The sequence below is a fragment of the Anguilla anguilla genome, chromosome 7 (genome assembly GCF_013347855.1).
Source record: "Anguilla anguilla isolate fAngAng1 chromosome 7, fAngAng1.pri, whole genome shotgun sequence".
In the NCBI taxonomy this organism is placed as follows: domain Eukaryota; kingdom Metazoa; phylum Chordata; class Actinopteri; order Anguilliformes; family Anguillidae; genus Anguilla; species Anguilla anguilla.
Window position 1 is genome coordinate 37,465,132 of NC_049207.1, and position 18,864 is coordinate 37,483,995.

Sequence of the window (18,864 nt, forward strand, 5' to 3'; positions counted from 1 at the left end):
GTGCTTCTCTCCCAGGATGCCCTCTGCAAGCCCATGTTAGGGCTGGCAGGAGCAGGCAGGCAGGATCAGTCGCACGCCATTCAAATTCTGAGCAGTGCCAATATAGACAGCCTTAGTACTTTATGTGTTTAGGCCATGTGAACGGGAGAACGGGGCTCTCAGTGTGTTATAATAGGGACAGCAATGTGTGAAATATGCAGGGCGGAGAAAGCTGTTTTATACGTTACCACAGTTTGGCATGAAGACACAAGGGTCAGCAATAATCTATCTTAAAATAAACAAGCCTCTGAAATAGTGTGGAGCCACATCCAGTTTGTGGAGGGGAAGGCTAAATAAAATTGGAATTAGCCATTTCAGCCACCCTACTCAAAACTCTGAAAGGAGCCATTTTGGGGAGCAACAACTTTTAAAACCACAATGTAATTAGAGGTGTCATATAGGCCTTCTCCTCAAGGGGTAGGAGGAAGGAGAAAACTTGGCTGTAACATGGACTTTTTTTTGTAGAGGAGATAAAATTAGTGAAAATAACACAAGGCATTGGAAAGCATGAAAATAAAGTATTGCTTGGTCAAAAGGATGCAGTTTTGCCTGAGTGTATTTTGGTTCATTCCAAAAAAGGTTATTTTCCACTATACTGTCTTTCAGCAAATGTTGAAACAGTGGGTGAGGTAGACTATTTAGAGTGCTGTGGAACACAAGTTACATAACCTGTCGTCATTTTTAACAGCCCCTCTAAAAAACTCCCCAAGTCAAAACATGCTGTCAGAATAGAGCTTTTCCACTCTTTACAGGAACGACATATGCATTTGCTCACTCTTAAGATAGGCTTGTGTTTTACTCTGCCCCTGAACAATGTATAGTATTAGGAATAAAGTGTTGAATGTATTTTTTTAATTTAAGTAAGTTTTTAATGGTTTTCCCAGAATTCATGAAATAGTGAGTAAGCCCAATGTCATCTTTGTTTATGCAGAAATGTGATTGCAACTAGAATGGCTGTAGTTAGATGATATTTGAAAAGGTAAATGATGTTAATGTTCAAATACCGTATACTGTAGCAATAGTATGTTGACTTGAAAAAACTTGAAGAGTATAACTGGGCTTTACCTGTAATAAAACTGGACCCATAAGAAATACATCCATGACAAATAAATGTCTTACCCTTATTATTCAGTGTCTTGTAGACTGTACTGTACGTGGAGCTGATAGCGAAAACATGTAACATTTGGTTTTAGGGTAATTCATTTAAAAAGAAGTTGAAAATTATTTCCACCCCCCATGGTAGCAATATATTTTTATAATTTATAATTGTTTTGTGTTTCATTATTCTTACAGCTGATTTACTATATGATTCACCATGAGAATTTTACTAAATCAGGCTCTGAGTGAGAAGACACAAACACATATCAATAACAAGCATTGCTTTTCATTTTGACCCAACATAATGTATTATCTAAATAAAATAACCACAACAAGTCAGTTTAGTTTTTTGATATAAAACACAAAGACCTTAAATGCACAGTACATAACGTGCTAAAGTATGAATAATGCATCTTTTGGCATTTAAATTCTATTCAGTTTGACCACTTAATCAATGTTAATAAGAATGCAGGATCAAGTGATAATCAGCATACTCCTTACATCTTTAATGAACTGACATTTTTAATTAAATGCCAGCATAATTAAAAATTCAATTAAGTCTGGAATTCTAATAAATAACAGTGTAAAAAATGGTCTTGACCTTTGGTGTGGAAACACCCCTAATTAGGGGCCTGGAATTTTTCTGTATTATTATACTTTCTGCCATGGGAGTCTAGGGAAGCCCATAGAACTGCTCAGTGGATTTTTTGTGACATTTTGCACATTGATAGAGGAAAGACCAAAGTACATGGACACCAAGTTTGAGGTCAGTTCATCCATCCCATTAGCGCCACCAACAGGCCAAATTTGGTGATAGATTTTTGCCCGTAACTTTTGAACTGGCCATGAGTCATTTTTTTTGGAAAAACATATTCAAACATTTTTTTCTCCTTCACCATTGAACAGATCACCACAACATATAGCATCTAGATCTAATTGTTAGGTCAGACAATATGGGCACAGTAAGCCAATAAAAATAGAGCTGGGCATGGCTTATCACAAGAAGAGTAACTCCCAAAATGACAGAATGGAAAGATTTGGTAAGTGTGTTGCCACTCACATCATGTGCTGAACAATAAAGTATTAGCCTAATTGAATCACATGGTGGTGCTACAGAGCACAGTATTTTTATTATTTTTTTAATTCAATAAATCCTGAAAAATCACTGTTGCCTTTTCGACATTTAAAACTTGCTGTAGTGATACATTTCCACATCTGGAACATATTTCTCTACCTATGTGTCACTGGAATACCATCTTTTTGGAAATGATATCAGCCATTTTCCTCTCTCCCCAGTTTTGATCGAACCACATGAGTGAGACCTATGAAAATGGGTACATTCATAGAGGGTACAGCTGTATAGCATCTGAGTTATTTTCTGATTGGCTGTAACTTAAAATTTCCAATATTCAAACAATCATCCCCTTTTGAGAATTGAGTTCCACATCAGAATATATCGCTCCTCACAGACAACCTAAATGTCTTGGAGTCATAATGTCCACCATTTAAAATTATTTGAAAAACATTTACAAGACTCCTCCTAGAGAGTTTGATGGATCACCACAAAATGTAGCGAACGTCATCTTGAGAGTGCTGTGACCAAATGTTATTAAAAGATTGTTGCTAGGTCAAACAATAGGGTCATGGTAAAAAAAAAAAAAAAAACTAATTGTATGTCACCAAACAGGAAGTGAGCCATATCTCTGCAACACTTTGTTGTACTGATGCCAAGCTTGACAGCCTTCTTTTCCAGGAGGCTAATGGGATACTCAGCAATCTGCATGAAATATAATCACTTGGGTGCACTATACTGTGAACATTTTTATATGCTGATTACTCTGCAATGAAAGCAGATATTTCAACCAAACGTTTTGTGGAGCAGTGCAGTAAATGATACTAACTGGAAAATGATATGCCCTTGGTGACCATATTTTTCAGTCATCTTGGATTTTTTCAAAAATGCATGTAGATGTCCCATTCTAGAGATATCGCAAAATTTTACTTCAATCAATGAAACATTTTCTGTAAGAACTGTTAAAAGATACAGTAGCTGTTCGTAGAAACAATATTGGCACAATATACCAACAAATTTGGCAGCAAACGTGCCATAAAGGAAGAGTGGCCATATATGTGCAACCCTTTTGATTATTGGCATAAAAGCTGGTACACATGCTTACCATTGTAGGTTTAGTGAAAACTGGCCATTTGTGGGCGCTACACCAAGAAACAAGATTAAACGCTAATTGCCCAGAAACTAAAGCATATAATTCAACAAAATTTTGGGAGGAACGTTAAAGTAATAGGCTCAAATTCGGCAACCGACAGAACTGGTTGCATGGAGGCACTATAGCACTTGACCCCTTAATTGCTGCTTGCAGCTATATTTCCAATTTAGTTGTTTTTTTTTTCTACTTGTTTTTGATTAATTTTATTTCTTCCATGGTGATTTTAGGTCTAAGATTTCAAACAACTGAAAGATAGCATATTGGGAAATGGACTGCAAACCAACCTTCATTTCCAAGCTAATCATTGCCACAAAGATGTGTCTTTACAGATCATCTGAATTGATCCAGGACAAATCATATTTTGAGAATCTTTCAACAAAAAAAGGAAAAAAAATCCTAGTGCTCTCACTGGGTAAACTCTGTTTGACCTAGACATAAGGTCTGTTTATCTATAGATAAAGAGATGAATGGATTGAATTTACTGATATATACAAAAATATCACCGTCTGTTTCCCTTGTCAAAGGGGTTTTATATGTGAAGCTGCATGAAAGCTCTCACTAAGCTCTGAGTTGGAAGATTAGAAATTGGGTTAAAGACAGCATTTCAATGACATATCTACATTGTGGTTTGGCATTTATTCATTCACTATTATATATCACACCATATAGAATTTCTGCTATCTCTGTCAGCAGTTACCTGTTCATAAGTCATCACGCTTCCAGCAGCGCAATAAACCATTTTTGGACATATACTGCTATATTTGGATATGAATAAATAATATGGTAGTGCCTACATCCACTGACCCAGGATCACCTAACCCTTAACCCAAGCCCTTAGTTCAGTGTGCTCTCCTATCTAAACCATGTACTTATGTTTCCAAATGAAGATAACAGTTGTAATGTCCCAGTATAAAAGGATTAGTTTGTACTCTCAATTCTGGAGATGAGGTGTCATTAACAATGTCAAGCTGGTTTGATTTCATTGCCCCGCTGCCTCCAGATTACGTTTTCCATGAGATATCGGTTGTTGCACTGCACCCTTTAAAGGCATTAATGAAATTACCTATTGTCTGTGGCATTCCACAGACATCCAGTCTAATACATTGGATTAATTGCCATAAAGGCTTGACATGTTTGTACACTGAAGCACAAAGTAGACACATACACCCATATAGTTGTGTGCACATGTACACAGATACACAAACATGCACGCTCATATTTGCATTCAAAATGAGGTATTTTTGGCATTACAAAATCATGGTTAAAATACATTTTATGAAAAGATCTCTCAATGTCCACTTAATACATTATACCTGTTCTATTAAACCTATGTGTAATATTCACATGGAATTATGAGAAAGCAGTATGATTTGAAGTGCTGCCCTTAAAGCAAAAAAGGGATAAAAACAGATTTTTTTCCTGATTTCTGAGTGCTTGGCTGAACACATTATTGCAGTTGAACTGTGGGCAGCTCAACTTGAATGGCTATCTGATTGAGACTCCCATAGCTTTTCTCTTTTTTTTTCTTGCAGACAATTTTCTTCGTCTGAGGCCTGAGCACACCGTTCAATTTCTCCAACGCTCCCAGCCATGACAATCTGGAAAAGCGTTTCATTGGAGCCTCGGTAAAATACTTCATGCTTTGTTAGAATATGGTTCACCCTTGTTTGACAGTGTGAAGCAAGGAAACACAGTGGTACTGGAATAATTCAGGAACAGCGTGCCTCACACAAGCTCCCATAATTACCACCCTGTCTGGTCACTGTAGTGAAAACATAATGTCCGACAGGTGCAAATGGAAAACATCCGTAATCTTTCTTCAAACACTACGACAGTGTGGTGCATGAAATGTAAATAATTTGGTATATGTTATTATACATTTATTGATACTAAATATATACTATATGATTGCTTAGCCTCCCATTAAACCCTTTTCCTCAGGCTATATTCATGTCCATTATATCAAAGATCACAATTAACTTTCATCAAACTACAGTAGCAGTAGGCAAAAAAGCATGAATTCATATAAAAGCAGACAGTCACGCCACTATTTGCCACTACACACTGTGTGTATCATCACACATATATTGTTGGAAAAAATGTATTTAAACCTGTTCCCATCCCATCAATAAAACTGCAGAAACTGCAATAAAACTGAATTTCAGGTTGAATTGAGTCTGTATTGAGATAAATCTGTGGAATGGATTCACACATCTACACACTGGGAACCAACCCTGTTCCTGGAGATATACTGTTGTGTAGGTTTTCATTTCAAACCTAATTTGGCATACCTGACTCTACTAATTAGCAGTTCAACAAGCTCTCTAGCTGTTAAATGAGGTGTGCTTTGTTGGAGTAAGAGTGAAAACCTACTGTAAGGCAGATAACCAGGAACATGGCTGGTTACCACTGAACTAGAGCAAAGACAACTCAGTAATTACAATCTCTCAAATCAACTAGAGAAAAAACTAACTCAGTAATCACAATCAACCTCCCAAATTTTGCTCTAAATTTTGCAGTGTACCGATTTGCAAACTTGTAAAATGGGATTCATAGTTGTGCTAATGCTGATGAGGAGGGTCAATGCCTTATCTTCCAACCAATCAGATGAGCAGATTTGGGATGACACTGTACTGTCATTACTTTACTTGTAAGAAAGGAATCTGTCATCTACAGCCAAGTCCCAAAATAAAAAACTCAAAAAGGCAAGGAACTCACCTGCAGTAAACCACCATGTTCTGTCATATGTCAACATTAATGAAAGAATTACATTCAAGCCACGAAATAAGCAAAGCCACTGCATCCAGATGCATCTGTAAAGTAACAGCAGCTCCCATGATATACCTACTGATTTCATTACCGGTACCCCAAGACAGGCCTCAAGTGACAGAAGACTTCTACGCACTGTGTGGTCTACCTAAAGTTCTTGGTGTAATCGATGGGTTGCAAATTCCCATCAGGAGACTGACTGAGAAGAATACATGTTGTGTATACAAAACATGCAAGTTTATGTTATGCCAATTGCAGAATGTTTGATGCTGTGGTTAAATACCCTGGAAGCACACACAACAGCTACATTTGGAGCAACTGTGATTTGTGTCACCGTTTCGTCACGGGTGACATCACTGATGGATAACTTCTGTGTGACAGTCGGTATGTTCAGTTTCAGTGTTACAAATTCCTGACATTTCTATAAAATTGAAGGCTTTATTCGACTTATCGACAAGACCTCATAGTGCACATAAAATCTTTCAAATGACATTTTTATCTTAAAACGTGCAATTTCAGTTTCATCTGACCGCAGGCTTCATTTACCCACCTGTTAGGTACCCCTTACAACCTTGATACCTGGCACCCATGGCCAGCCCTGGCAGGGTGGAGGAGGAGCGCTACAATGTTGCACACAAACTTGGCTGGGTGGTTCAGGAGAAAACATTGGGAATGCTTAAATCAAGGTTTTGCTGCCATCACAAGTTGTGAAGGAGGATGTCTTCTTTACAGCACAAAGTGTGCCATCAATATCATACATTCCTGTTTGGTGCTGCAGAACATCTGTATTGACAGATCCATCCATGTGTCCAACAAGCAGAAATGGAAGGATGGTGCAGGCTATAGGAGCCTGCATTAAGTTGCCTCATAAGAATGAGAGCTGATGCTAAAATTGGCTAAAAAGAACGCAGTCAGGCAGAGATTGATAATAATTGATTATGAAGTGTCAATGCTTCTTTCTCAGTGTCAATGGTTTGTCTCTTTTGCAGACGTATGCGAGGTTTTATGGCACATCTGGTTACAGATGTACTCAAGACTAGAGTAAATGCATGCACAAAGATTCACCTATCCAAACAGCATGCAGAATTTGCTTCTCCTTGCATAAGAGACAAGTAGGTAGCAAGCAATTCTCCTATGTACAAGTAGGTGTGGTCCATCCATAATTATCTCTGTTAAGTGCATAGCTGTCACTGTGACATACATCTTTCTGAAGGCCTGACAAATGACTAGATACTAAATATAATCTTGCTAGGAGTGGCCACCTTTTTCAGTTTCATTGTGTCATGCTCTAATTGTATCAGTGACGATATCAAGGGCATGCGTACATGGCAGCTTAAGACATAAACTAACTAATCACGAATAGCAAATAAGCATAGACATTTTGCAAGTTTTCTCTACGTGCTCAAAACTCATTGGTGATGATGGGAATGATGACAGTGTGGTAGTGGCAAAAAAGCAGTGCAAGGGTCTAACCAGTGAAAGTTTTTTACTAGGATATTCTCTATAAGTGGAAGTTATTTTAAAGAAGGTTTAGTGTTGGTGCAACCAAACATTGACCACGATAGGAAACCCTCTCAGAAAGCTACCTATGTTGGTGCTTTTCTGTCACAAATGAACTGAGCAGACTTCTAGGCTCTTCGGAAAAGAAGCTTTGCTATCATGAAAGTAGGCAGTGGGGCTGGGGGTGGATGGGATGAATTAAAACTGAACAATAAATTTTGCTGTATTCTCCTCTCATTAAAGCAGCTGGCTTCAATACAGGTGAGCACCCAAGGCGTGCCAGATCACCACTGCAGTGGAATCTGAAACCTGGGAAGGGGACTCAAAACCCAAACCCATCATTCACCCTGTGTATCTCTTATCTCATTTTGGAGTTGGCAAGACATACCAGAGATCCACATTCTTCCTTTGTACCCGGTCTCTGTGTTCAAGTGGCAGTCTGCCATGTCCCTTTCATTGGGATCCTCTTAACGGAATAATTAATTCCCTTCAGATTCGAAGTGTGCCCATGGGTGGAGTCTGTAAAATACTGTACCTTTGTGGTATTGACAATGGCACTGGAGGTACTGTATACTTTTTTCTTTTTTTTCAGTATATTTACATTTTTTAACTGGTATTATCTATTTGTGTATATGCATGAGTTGATCTTTGTTCTCTCTCTTAAGTAGCTGCATTTTTTGTATGAAAGGTACTATATAAATTAAATTATTTTTAATTACTGATCCATCCTTAATCCACCTTATAAATATAGTTTGCTGGGATTGTAGAACATAAACTTCCTAAAGTTCTGTCACCCAATCACCAGTATAGACCACTACTGCCAGACCTTCAGACAAGCAAATGTTTCAGTTTTGAAAGTAATGAAAAATCCCTTCACACATACAGAGAACATATCCAACTGAATGCTGGTGTAATTATCACAAATTATGTCTGTCCAGCCTTCCAGCAAAAACCGAGCCTTCTCTCAAGAATTCTGGAGTTTGTCACAACATGCAGGGGTGAAACAGTACTGAAAATACTTGCTTAAGTAAAAGAACTGCTAGTTCAGAGATACCTTTCCTGAGTAAAAGTAGTGATTCACAACCTCTGGTAAGAGTAAATAGGGGAGACCAAGGCTAGTTGACACACAGCTATTTTAGGTCCTTTGTACACATGTAAGGTTACATACACCTAGGCTAAAGATATTCAAACTCAATTTTTTACAACTGCACACATTTCATGTTACCATACATTTCCTGTGTTAAGTCAATTAGGGTATCTATTTTATTAACATAAGAGGTCATTTCAAAACACTAGCTAAGATACAGATATACAGGCTTTTATGTACTATATCAGATTTCAGTGGGTCAGATGTTTACATACCCTTGTTAGTGTTTGGTGGTATTGCCTTTTAATTGCTTAACTTGAATCAAACGCTTGGGGTAGCCTTCCATAAGTTTCTCCAAATACTTTGCCGGAATTTTTGCCCATTCCTCCTTACAGAACTGGTGGAACTCAATCAGATCTGTGGGCCTCCTTGCTCTGACATGCTTTTTCTGTTCAGTGCACAAATGCTCTATGGGATTCAGGTCAGGACTTTGTGATGGCCACTCCAATACTTTCACTTTCATGTTGTATTTAAGCCATTTTCTTACAACTTCGGAGGTATGCTTAGGATCATTGTCCTGCTGAGGATCATTGTAAATGGTAAATGGTAAATGGACTGCATTTATATAGCGCTTTTATCCAAAGCGCTTTACAATTGATGCCTCTCATTCGCCAGAGCAGTTAGGGGTTAGGGGTTAAATGACACTTGCTCAAGGACACTTCGACATGCCCAGGGCGGGGTTTGAACCAGCAACCCTCCGACTGCCAGACAATCGGTCTTACCTCCTGAGCTATGTCGCCCCTGTCATTGTCCTGCTGCGACCAAGTTTTAACTTTATAGCTGATGTCTTGAGGTGCTGCTTCAGTATTACTGGATAATCCTCCATCCTCATGATGCCATTTCTGAAGTGCACCAGTCCCTTTTCCAGCAAAACACCTCCACAACATGATGCTGCCACCCCCATGCTTCACAGCTGGGATGGTGTTCTTTGGATTAAAAGCCTCACCCTTTTCCCTCCATACATAGCGCTGATCGTTATGGCCAAACAGTTACATTTGTGTTTTATCTGACCAGAGAACACTCCTCCAAAAGGCTAGGTCTTTGTCCTGGTGATTACTTGCAAACTTCACTCTGGCTTGTTTATGCCGGTATTGGTGTACATGCTTCCAGTCTTTTAGGCCATGACAATGTAGGATTCTCTTAATGGTGGATGTAGATACTTTGGTACCTGATGCCCCCAACTCCTTCAGCAGTTCAATTGTTGTTGTCTTGGGATTCAGTAGAACCTTTCGGACCAAAGTTCGTTCAGCCCTGCGAGTTGATTGTGCCCCCTTCCTGAACGATGCAGTGTCTGTGTGCTCCCAAAATTTTTATATTTGCATAAAATTATGTGTACAGATGCTTGTGGTACCTTCAATTGTTTGGAAATTGCTCCTAAGGAGGAACCGAACTTGTGGAGGTCCGCAGTTTTTTTCCTGAGGTCTTGGTAAAGTTGCTTGGATTGTCTCATGGTATCAAGGGCAAAAAGGCAGTGGCTCTAAATGTAGGTCCTTAAATACAGCCACAGGTGTCAATTAACTCCCAATTAACTCCTGGTCATTACATCAATTTCTGGAATCTTCCGGACTGTTTAAAGAGACAGTCAACTTGGTGTATGTAAACTTTTGACCCACTGGAATTCTGATACAGTGAATTAAAGCTGAAATAAGTCTGTCTCTAATCAATTGTTTTAAAATTACCTCTGATGTGCACAAGCAGATGCCCTAATTGACTTGCCAAATGAAATGTATGGAAAATGAAATGTGTGGAGTTGTGAAAAACTGAGTTTGAATATCTTTAGCCTAGGTGTATGTAAACTTTTGGCCTCAACTGTATAGGTCACTGACACAAAAATGTAAAATCTAAAAGTTTGTTTACTTGAATTTCAGTCATGTATCATGTTAAAACATCTGAAAAATGACTCAGGTCAAGGTGTATTTGTATTTGTCACCTAAAAATTAGGTGACAAATTTGTATTTGTCACCTAATTTTAAAAAAAATTAATTAAAATTAATTAAAAAATTTTCCAAAAAATATGTGGACATTCATATATGTTTATTTATAGCTGAGACCATTTGCTACTAGTTGTAATTATGCATAAATAAATGATGTTGGAGAAATGCAGCAAAGAGTGAAAAGTGTGGCAGCCAACCCAGGTCTTCCGTACAGCTCTGGAACAAATTGAGAGACCACATCAAATTTTCAGTTTCACAATGTGTTCAGTATGTGTAAAATCTAACTTTTTATGTTCTTTTATGAACTATTGATCACATTTGATTTGATTGCCAAACAAAAATATTGTCATTATTTACAGAAAAAAACAAGAATATTGTTATACATTGAATAATGCAAATTAGACAAGTTTATACCCATAAATAAATAATAAAAATAACTCAGAAAGGGTCTTCACTCAGAAAGGGTTCAACAATCAATATTTGGTGGAATAACCCTTCTTCAGCAAATATGGAAGGTCTCTTATCTTTTTTTTTGAGCACTGCAGTTGTTCAGATAAAAGTTACTGAAGTATCTGAATAAAAGTTACTTGGTTTTGTAGTACAAAGGAGAAAGTATATTTAAAAAAAAAAAACGAAAACTTAAATGCATGGTTCACTCAAAAATCTATTTTCTGCCACATTCTGCTCATCTTCATGTCAGCTGAATATCTGGTGTGGTTTTTGTTGCAGTATCAAGTAATTAATCTCTAACACGTCATTTCTCTGATCATAAAAAATTGTATTTCAAATACTGGGCTGAAAAAGTTCTGAAAAAGAGCTAGTTTAAAAATAACAACATTATTCTGAATTCAGTGTGCCTGCTGGGTGGGGCAGTCATTTTGCTAGAAGACTGCATTCCAGATGCTGGTGCCCCATTGGCCAGGAGAGTTTTTTGTCCAATGAGGTAGGAGTTACCACTCCAACTGAAACCATAAATTTCTGGATGATGCTATGGTCTAATGTGGAAATGTGGCCACAAGCCTGGTTGTGTTTTTGTATTCAAAATGCTGTAATAGTACAGTCTGGGCAAATGCAGAAGCTGGCAGGTCAGTGAACCCTGAAAAATATATTTCTACATTTGGTAAACTATGGAGAAATTTATATTGCAAAATTGTTGGGTTAGCTTTTTTCCCCAGATATTTGGTCACAAATGCAGTAAAAGAATGTCCCAAGGAGAAAGCACACAGAATAAAAAAAGTGCTAACAAAGGTGCAAGACTTTTGCAAAAAATTAACCGGCAGAGCTGTGCAGTATCTAGCGTAACACTGTTTTTAAAAAAGGCATATTGAAATAATCTGGTTTCTCTGGACATATAAAATAGGAATATACGGTGCTGTAAGACTTCAGGTCTTATCTTCGCTTTTCTTGGGGCAGCTCGTTTATTGGTAATGGGCCATTTGGAAATACTTCCTTTAAATGAAACAGAACTTTTGTGTACTGGTCATGCTTCACCGGAAATGTAAACAAAATGACTGCATAATAAAAGCAAATCTGTGAGATTCTGATCATGCAGGGGATGAATAATTAACTAAATCATTGGTATGCTTTGAACGTACTATAGATAATAACTAAACAAACCAAAAACACCTGGTTACCAGGAAATCACAATTACATAAGCACTTCCAGACAATTAATTTGTTTTTCCATTTTCCCTATGAGGGTTACAGCCTATCCCCTGGTGTCTCCTTTATGTTGATGATGGCTACCTGATTAGGCTGAATTTGCTGAGGGGTTTCGGACAATTGCAGTCGGAAATGAGCAATCCCACTAACTATAAACACCCCACTGTCAATGAATGCTTGGTTCTGTTGCCCTCAAGGTCAACACACTAACATTTGGATCCCTGGGGTTCAATAGAGTAAGAAGGTTATATACTAGACTCATTGGGAGGGTAGAGCCTGAGGGGAATAATCAAAGTTTACAGCCACTGTACCATGCTCTTTCTTGAGGCTCAGGGATTTGATGAATTCAGTTTTGACTGTTCCGGAAACAGTATCTGAGCTACTATGCAAGCCCCACTTATGTTTATACTGTTATGTTGTAAATTTGATGCTGAAGTGGAGTGAGTCACACATGATTGTGAAGATAATGTTTTCCCCTATTGTTTAAACATTATTTTAAAATGAAGGCACCAAAACGAATCACTGAAGTATGTGTTGCGATTCAGTCTAGTAGGTACCGGTCATATTGGATTCGGCGCCATAATGCTTCTGGGCTTTGGTACTCAAACCTATTCATGTTTCAGGCAAATACATGACTACAAGGCAGGCCCTAAAACCTTGGACTACTGTTACAGCTAAGGGGTTCTTCTGTGGGCCTGCTGTTGGGTACTACTGGAGTCCTTTTGCAACAAGGTAACATGCAGCAATCAAAATGCTGAAATACACAGACAAGTCCATTCAATTTGACCATTGATAGCAATTTAAGTAAGTAAGTGTTTATAACTTTATTTCCCTAAACAATATTGATATTCAAATTATATCAGAATGTTCACTATACATGTTTCGGAAAAGTCACAAAGTGGAAGTCATATGGATTTCACAATGGCATATTTATTCAGTTATTCATTTTCTCTTCAAATTTACCACTGTGACATTTCTAGTGCTAACTACTTTTTAACTAGGCTACTGTTGCTACCTTGCAAACGCCGCATCTATAGATCATCTACCAACATACAAGTAATTAGTGGGACTATTGTGTATGCAATAACCAATTGAAAACTGCAATCCATTCAAAAATAGGACAAACACTTTTACTTATTTGTGATTCATGGTAAAGAAAAAATGACTGGGGTGACATAGCTCAGGAGGTAAGAGCGGTTGTCTGGCAGTCGGAGGGTTGCCGGTTCGAACCCCCACCCTGGGCGTGTCGAAGTGTCCCTGGGCAAGACACCTAACCCCTACTTGCTAACCAACGAGCTGATTGGTAATTTGCATGGCAGCCTTTCACCATTGGTGTGTGTGTGAATGGATGAATGAGAGGCATCAATTGTAAAGTGCTTTGGATAAAAGCGCTATATAAATGCAGTCCATTTACCATTTATGACTGAATTCACACCTATGTGTTTTTTTTAGCCAGAATGTATGCGTGTTTGCATGCATGTACAATGCTGTAAAAACGTATTAACCCCCTTTCTGATTTCCTCTATTATTACATATTTGACTTTGTTTACTCTACAGGTCTTGATGCTCAGTTTTTTATCCTGTTTTTTGATCACCAGTTTACATATACTTTTAAAAGTGACCCATATCTGATACCTATGTTAACACAGTTTACACTTGAAACAACCCACAAGTGTAACAGAGTATGGTAACAGATACAAAAGTAAACAACCATGCTGCCACCGCAATATCGGCATCTGTAATGGACACAAAACGAGTCCGAAATAATAATTATAATTAAAGCTATTTTAGTCCACAACAACCCTGTATTTTTGCCTTTACCGTCTATTAGCCCCGCAGGCTTAAAAGGCACTCTGTATTCGCCTACTGACCTGAGCCTTCATCTTCAGTTTAACTTATTTTATCATTTAAAGTTTCCAGGGGAGAGTGGTTGTGCATGTAATTACATTACATGTAATTCAAATGCATGAACAGCATGAGAATATCCTACTTTGAATGCGAACCACAATGACTGGGAAATTGGCAGATATCAGATTCCTATCAAATTTATTTCCACATACGACTGTGGCACAAAAGCGGATCTGAGAATATACAATTCCTCTTGATTTTGATATCTCAACAAGCACATCTTTTCAACCTACAAAAATGGCAGATTACTCACACATACAAAGCACTGTTTATTAGTCTATAATTAATGCATGGAAAATCTAGGCCTACCGCTGAAAACTATAGATATCAAAATGAGGGAAAGTTTACACAAACGGTATCGGTTATTTAGGCTCACACAAAACAAACAAACAGACAAAGCAACTTCATACCCTGTTTTTTCATCTTTCCATTTGAAGAGAATGTGGTCATTCAAAGTTTGTGTCACAATAAAGTGCCAAATACTAATCATTTATAGTGGAACCGCTGACCCCCTTACTGTAGGGGTCAACTATTCAGGCCTGTACGTGTATACCACATGCACTCACCCACTTGTCAAAAATGCGGTGAATGATGACTCATCCGACCATTTATCATCTTTTTTCCACATGTATATAGACCATTACCTATGGTTTTTGCATCACTGAACTCTCAAATGTGCATTCATCTTTATAATGAGTGGTATATATGGACTGCAACCCCACTATAATGCCCCTCTCTATGTAGTTGTCGACGGACTGTTCTTGCTGACACAATCTGATCACATCCTGCATTGACATTCTCAGTCACCTGATCTTCTGTTTTTCTTTATATACCACACTAATGCACAAGCATCACAGTGATCGAATGTGCGCTTTCAACCACAATTTCTGACCCTATTTACAGATGTATTTCCCACAGATGTAAATGCAGATGTCACTTTAGCCAACACCAGCCAGTTCAGCAGTCTTTGTGACCGAAGGTCCTGCCATCCGTGCCTCAATAATGAACCCTCTTTCAAAGTCACTTAGATCTTTTCCTCTTGCCCTCTTTATTTAAAATCGAGGTCAACTGGGCCTGTTTAGCATTTTTATACATGCCACAGAGCATGATAGGATATTAATTGCTTAATTGTATCATGCAGTACACCTGCATGGAAGCATCTGCATTTGTTATGTTTCTCTATTCATTTATTCAGGTTTTTCATTTGTCACCTGTCTGTATTAAGTAAGCATGTTTTCTTCCATCATGTTGCTACTAATGTTTTTTGCCAGAGATTAAACCGACAAGGACAATAAGGAATCAAAAAGTCAGGTTCTGAGTCAGCATTTAAGATGAACAAAACTGGAGAAAAAGGTACATTCTTCCTAGAAATCAACGATAATGCTGATGGCACAGAACACTGAAAAGCATTAACATCCTGAACATGAAGTAAAATATTTATATTTTTCAGTGAGAAATGTAAGCACCCTTTAACTGTATATTGGTTCCAAGTGTCTACATAATAGCACACATTATTTTAAGCATATTTGTCAAATAAACACAGACTATGTTTCACTTATAATTAATGCACTGTTTCTACTGTTATTATATATCAGCATGCATTGGTTGTAGTAGTGGTTGAAAGTAAAAATGCTATTAATTAAATGAGTAGATAGTGAGAGGAATACATAGAGGGAGTAATGTTAATTAAAATTAAATTTTAAAGTGGCAAGAAAAAAAAGTGGCTAAAATGCACTGACCATTACTCCAGGGGAACAAGAATTCATGATTTTCTCTGCCTTTGGGGGACGTAATAAGCATTTCCTTTTTAAGTGGCTGGCATTTTAGACCATGGAAACCTTTATTTATTTATTTTTTTGGTTAATTTCTTGAAATGGCCTGTAGCCTACACCAATAAACCAGTGCATACCTTTCACACAGAGATATTTAGCAATACCTCTGACACCCCCCACTCTTCACTAAAACATAGAAAATGTACAAATTAACATGAAAGACAGATTATGCATCAGAAACGGCTTGTGGGTTTGCACTAGAGAAGGCAGAAATGTTTCCTTTGTACCGATCAATGCTCTTAACCAGAGTTCATCCATGTTCTTAATTAACAACCATCTCAATCATTTGAATAATCGTAAAATTCTAATATTATCTTAATTGTCTCATGTTGTGGCATCTCTTTCATAATAACAACAACACCAATGACAACAATACTACAAATACTACTACCACTACTACTGCTAATAATAATAATAATAATAATTATACTTTAGTACCTTCCTCAATGTGATTCTGAATTTGCGACATGACCACATCAGCTATGGTAATGACAACATAGACAACCACACACTGTCCTCTGATGCATGCATTGATGCCCGCTAATTATTTTTACACCACAGCCCACTAGCCAAGCTTACACAGATATAAGTCAGAGGAAGACAATTTGTGGGCAGCTTTAGCAAGCAGACAACAGAAGGGTGTTTGACCAACAGGAGCAACTGACCAGGGGTTGCTAGATAGCACCAGGATGTGGATCCCAGCCACCTGAGCCCTCTCTAACTGACAATGCCTCTAATTAAGCTTTGCCACAGTCGGGAATGGCAAACGTACAAGAACAGTGCCTTAACAAGTTGAACCACACAGTAACCCCACCCTGCCAGAGTCACAATCTTTCTGTGTGTTTGTGTTAACAGCCACATTTTTTGGATTTTTGACATTTAGAAAATAATTTTCCCAGCCAATACAGTGCACTAAGAATAATAAGCCACATTGACCATGGGCAATGTTTGTGTTTTAAGCCATTAAAGGAAAAAAAAGTAAATATACAGTACCTAGAGAGCCAGTGGTTCACATTCATAATATGTTTCAAAAAATGCATGGAATGCATTTGCTCAGCAGACAGATCCAGTGGCACGTAAACACAGGTGACAGAGGGCTCTTGTTCTAGGGAGTTAAAATAACAGTGGTCCTTGAGAGATGGCACAGCCTGAACTCTACCTGAGGTTACATTCCATGATAGCGTTCAGGTCACCTGGCATTGTGCTGCACCTGCATGTTAGCGTAATGGAATTTGGTGGACTTAGCAGATTTACTGTAGTAGATTTAGTATGGCTGAGAAATGCCAGGGCTGGTCATTCTTAGAATTTTTTGGCTTGAGCACTGGGAGAAAAATACACACTCTGAACACATAATAAGTGGCTAATGAATTAAGGGCTGAGCAGAGGGCCGCCTCTATTGGATAATAAAGGTACAATGAGGACGTGCTAACGTACATTGGCCTTGTACAACCCATTTTTGTTTTTCATTCCCATCATCCCACAATTGTCCAACATTGTCAGTTCAGAAACACAAATATATTTGGTAAATATTTATAGTATGTGAGCAGGGATCATTCTTTCAGTTGAGGTATTTAATTTGATGAAGAAAATAACAGGAAAAAACATTGCAAAGTATGAAATGCAAAAATATACAATACATTAAGGAATTTAAGACAGCATGTTTTTGGAGCTTGAAAAAAGAACACAATTTCTCTGCAGTCCTAGGCAGAGAAAGAGGATCAATGAGTGGAACAAACAATACATGTATATATCTTGAAACCAAAAGCTTGTGTTTTCTTTAACACATCTGTTGTCAAGGGTACAACAAGATCGCTCAACCACAGAACGCACAAGAAACCTTCAGGTTGCAAGTCCAGGTCTTAAATCACCACATTGCAGAGTTGGGTAATTGTAGTGCAGTGAGATGTAGCTGTTTTGGGCTTTTGATTTCAAGGTTAAATATTGTTGCTGCATCATTGAGTGATGAGTGCAAACCAATTGAGTGCGAACCAATTTCTTTTCAATTGTATCATTGAGAGAAACAGAATAATTCAACTGCTTCAGTATAACCCAAACAAATGAGATTTCTCTAGATAAGGGTCCATGATTAGCAAATAAATAATGTATAATATTTTTTATTTATTTATGTATTTATTTATTTTTTGCATGCTATATTTGGGCGGAAAATGAAAACAATAGCTTAGCTTGATTCCCAGTTGCAGTCATTTGGTATTCCTGGTGGAACATTCTGGAGTGGGACCTTTGTAAAGTGCCAGCTGTAGTTTTCCAAAGCAAAGTTTTGGGTTTTGTTCCAAAATGCCAGAGATCTGCTGACTGTGACTGCAATAATGTTGTGGAAAGGCTTGGCAAAATGTGGTGTGTGACAGCCCTTTCCAAGGATGAATGGACTCACACCCGGTCCCTGGAAGTGCTTCAATACTAAACGCCCTTCAACATCAGGTGAAGGGACTGACATTAATATTCTCCACCATTAAGCTTTACTTGCTGGCCCACTGAATGGTAGGATGATCTCACAGGTATTGTGAAGCTCATAGGATTAAGGTAGGACTGCTGGGATCAAGCCCAGGTAATGATCCAACCTGTGGGGCTGGCAATAGGAAATTGGATTTTGTTCTGAAGAAGTACTTCACAACTAAATTATTGCTCATCATATTTGATGGGATGCTGTCTTCCCGCTGCAGAGAGAGATTGTGGGATTATGTGTGGAAAGTGTCATCTTCATCTGTGCTGGCCAGCAGTTTATTCCTGATC